Source organism: Propithecus coquereli, unplaced genomic scaffold, assembly GCF_000956105.1.
Source record: "Propithecus coquereli isolate 6110/MARCELLA unplaced genomic scaffold, Pcoq_1.0 Scaffold114, whole genome shotgun sequence".
NCBI classification, from domain to species: Eukaryota; Metazoa; Chordata; class Mammalia; order Primates; family Indriidae; genus Propithecus; species Propithecus coquereli.
Genome location: NW_012135414.1, coordinates 2,468,211 through 2,471,951, shown reverse-complemented (window position 1 = coordinate 2,471,951; position 3,741 = coordinate 2,468,211). Strand labels below are relative to the sequence as shown.

Here is a 3,741-nt window from a genome sequence, read left to right as displayed (position 1 = left end):
CTGGAGTGCAGTGGCCCATTCGCAGCTCTTTGCAGCCTTGAACTCCTGGGCTCAAGCGATCCTCCCGCCTCAGCCTCCTGAGTAGCTAGGCCTACAGGGCATGCACCACCACAACCAGCTTTCATTTCTTTTAGGGATGGAGTCTCACTGTGTTACCCAGGCTGGTCTCAAACTCCTGGCCTCATGTGATCCTCCCCCTCGGCCTCCCAAAGTGCTGTACTACAGGCAGGAGCCACTGTGCCCAGCCCAGTCTCTCTGAGACAGACCCCATTTCCCTGAGGAGGCGCATCCCAGGAAGCCTAGTACTAAGACCGCCTGGGCACCCACAAGGACTGAGCTTGGCTTTCCTGCTGGCAGAATGATGACTGGTCCTACAGCCTCCCCTCAGGGCTTCTGGAGTCCCCTCCCAGGCTGACTGCTCCACCCCCAGGCTAGTCTGGAATCCTAGTGAGAGGAAAAAGCTGGAAAACAAGGAGTCATTCACAGGGGGTGAAAAGAGGAGGGAGAGGTTTCTGGCTAAGATCTAAAAGGAGGGGCCTAAGGAAGGAAGGAAGGAAGGAAGGGAGGAAGCTCCAAGGCTCAGCCCAGACATCTTCCCTGAGACTCCTAAGGACCAGGGAGAAGCCTGCACAGCTCTCCTTATTTTTCCTTAGCTATCTTGAGAATTCTCCCATCTCCAGCATTTACTGCCCTCTGTGGCTGACTCCTGTCTCCACCCTCTCCCTTCCCCAGGCTAACGGACCCACGGGGACTGACAGGGAGGGAGGCAGGGTGGCTGTACTGTGGGCATGCCTGCTCCTTTCCCTTCCCCCTTCCCTGAGCAGCAACGTCACCACAGCACCAGCGGCCGCGGCAGCAGCAAGGAGACTAGGGCTGGGATTGCGCAGCCTCCCTGCATTAGCAACGATGCCATTGTATTAGCAGAAATCAGATCCTAGGAAATCGGCCCAGTTCCAGTGGAACAGTGCCTCAGCTGGAACTGTCAAGGTAGAGCTTGGTCGGAGTGCAAAAGGAACAGAAGCCTCTGGTCCAGCTCCAGGCTCCTTACAGAGGTATGGCTGAGCGGGTTGGGGGAGGGCAGGGCAGAGACGCTAGGATCACCGATCAGCACGTCTGGGCCCTGGCTTCTCCGGTCGGCTTTGTCTTTCCAAAAGGGAGAGGGGGGCGGGGGTTGGGGTGGGGGAAAGAGCACCGTGGGAGCACAAGCATTAGACAAGCTCATCCATGCATACATTGGGGCTGTGGTGCAGAGATGGGGAAAAGCCCAGGCTTGGGCTAATGCCATTTATGCTATGTTGTCAAGAAGCAGAAGATCCTGTGCTCCCTTTCTGGGCACTTCTAATGAAGATGCTATGGTATGGGGGAGTTAAGATCTAGACACAAAGGCTTAATGGGAGGAGACACCTAAAGCTACTGTAAATTTATGATGGAGACTATGCAGGGATCCACGCAGCTCTCAGGAGGGGCTGGGAAGCCTTCCCCCAACACACACACACATCTATACATGCACACAGACACGCACCGTGTCTCCTGGTGCTATGGGAGCCACTAGGCTCCAGGTAAGGATGGAGTAAGCAAGAATGTTGACCAAGATGCCCCACAATACACAGGGAGAGGGGCACGGTCATGACAATGCCTGGGGCACCTGACTTGTTATAATCAGCCTTCATATACAGACCCAGATTCCTAGCAGGCAGAGACCTAAGCATAAGCTAACGCTCCCAAATCGACCCTCCTGCTCTCTTCCCTTCAGTCCTGCCCAAGAGAGGACCCAGTCAGGAAGAGAGTTGCCAGTCCCGTGGAGGCTCCTCATCAGGGTCTCAAGTCAAGGTCAGATTGCTAGAGCGCAGCAGCGAGTGCCATTGTCTTCCCCGTCTTTCTTCAGAGGCCAAAAAATAGGCAAGGGATTCTGTGACTGGCAGAAAGACGCTGATGACCAAAGACAGGGATACCTTTCTTCTGGAGTTTTCCTGCCCAGATAATTTCCCTATTGCTGAGCAGGTAGAAAGAGTTGCTTAAATTCCCATTTCTCCTGACCACCTTGGGTGGAGGATTCAGAAACATAGGGTAATAGGAGACAGTAGTTCCACCTTGTGCAAATACGTGGTTGAGGAATACACTGGATAGTTATGGGAGTGTGATAGTTCCCAGGAAGTGTCTAGGAATGTGAACCACAGAGCAGGGGGAAGGAGGTTTGGGGACCATGACTGGGGCAAGGAGACGAGGGCTGGGAACTGGGCAGGGGGTGGGGTTGACAAGTGTTATCAGAGCATGGGGACAGTAATACGAAAGGGACCGTAAGTTCAGAGAATGGAGAGGCAAGTAGACAGTGTGGGCCCACCCAGGAAAGGTAGGAAGCAGCTGCTCCGGGAGCCGGTAAATGCAAGGACTATAAGAACATAAGAAGAGGGTGTGGCCCTGATCATTTTCCTTGGGAGGCAGTCGTAGTGGAAATAATTAAGAATTGGGCAGACCTGGGTTTGAATCCCATCTCAGCTGTGTCAATGTGAACAAATTACTTATATGCTCTAAGCTTTGGTTTTCTCATCTGTAAAATGGGGATGATTATGCCTACTTAAGAGTGTTACAGTGGAAGTAGAGATGATATATATAAATTACCTGGCATATAAGTACTTAATAAATGATCACTAATAAATAGTATTGTGATAGGCCAAGAGACATTCATTTGAGACGAGGGCCAGGAAGAGGGCTCTCATAGAAGGCTTTTCCCGATTCTGGAGAGCTAGACCGCATAACCTTACGTTGGCTACGCCACCACTGCACTGTCCACCTGGCAGGCACACCTAGGGGACCCATCTTCTGCAGGAGCTTTCTTCCACTTTCTTCTCAGTCTGGATCCTCTGTTTCTTCCTCACCCTCATCTTCCATGTCTTTCCATTTAATGAGGTACAAAATCAGTCTGAAATGAGCTCTTCCAGCTCAGTGTTTTCTCTTCAACTTTATTAGCGCTTATGAGCCACAGTATTAAACTTGTCTTGATATAGAACAAGTCACTCCCAGGAAAGAAGTCTGAGATACGCTCTCCGTAAATGTGCTCTGTGGTGTTTGAAATCAAGTCATATGTACAATTTATTCTCATTACATTCTTAACTGATAAAGAAAAAAGGTCAAAAGTTAGGCTTCCTGAGTCCCATCTTAATTCTGGTATTTATTCCCTGAGTGATTTGGGGCAAGCTATTTTATTTTTCTGGGTGTCAATTTCCTTATTTTTTAAAATGAAGATGGCTCTGCCTCCTTTGGTAAGTTGGTGCGAGGACGAGTGAGATATGACATACAGAAAAAGTGATTTGTAAAAAATGTGAAGGGGGTGGGGCAAGGCACAAATACAAAATCTCATGAGATGCCTGCGGAACTTCGCCTTAGTTGGCGTCATCGGGCTGATCTGTGGAGGAACTAGTGGCAGGCATTTCCCTGAGTCGTGTGGAGATCAAGAAGGAATAAGACCTTCTCTGAAATACAAAAGTATCGAACAAAATGAAATCAATCAGTGAAAGAGCTTGACACTTAAAGTAGGATTCAACAACCTAAATGTAAAAGCTAAAACTCTGTAACTTTTAGAAGAAAACATAGGACAATTTCTTTATGATCTTAGGATAAGTAAAGATTTCTTAGGCTACAGAAAGCTTTAACCATAAAAGAAATATCTGATAAACTGGAGTTCATAAAATGAAAAACTTCTTTTTTTTTTTTTTTTTTTTTGAGACAGAGTCTCACTCTTTT

The 3,741-nt window shown here is 48.9% G+C and overlaps 1 protein-coding gene across 1 annotated transcript in view; it reads left to right on the top strand.

Annotated features, from left to right (window-relative positions):
- The first annotated feature begins 590 nt into the window (after nucleotides 1-590).
- RUSC2 (RUN and SH3 domain containing 2) overlaps nucleotides 591-3,741 on the top strand; it is a 21,262-nt gene continuing 18,111 nt past the window's right edge. Inside the window, exon 1 of the mRNA XM_012656923.1 lies at nucleotides 591-1,052. The gene's annotated coding sequence lies outside the window, so the exon portion shown is untranslated. The remainder of the gene's footprint in view (nucleotides 1,053-3,741) is intronic.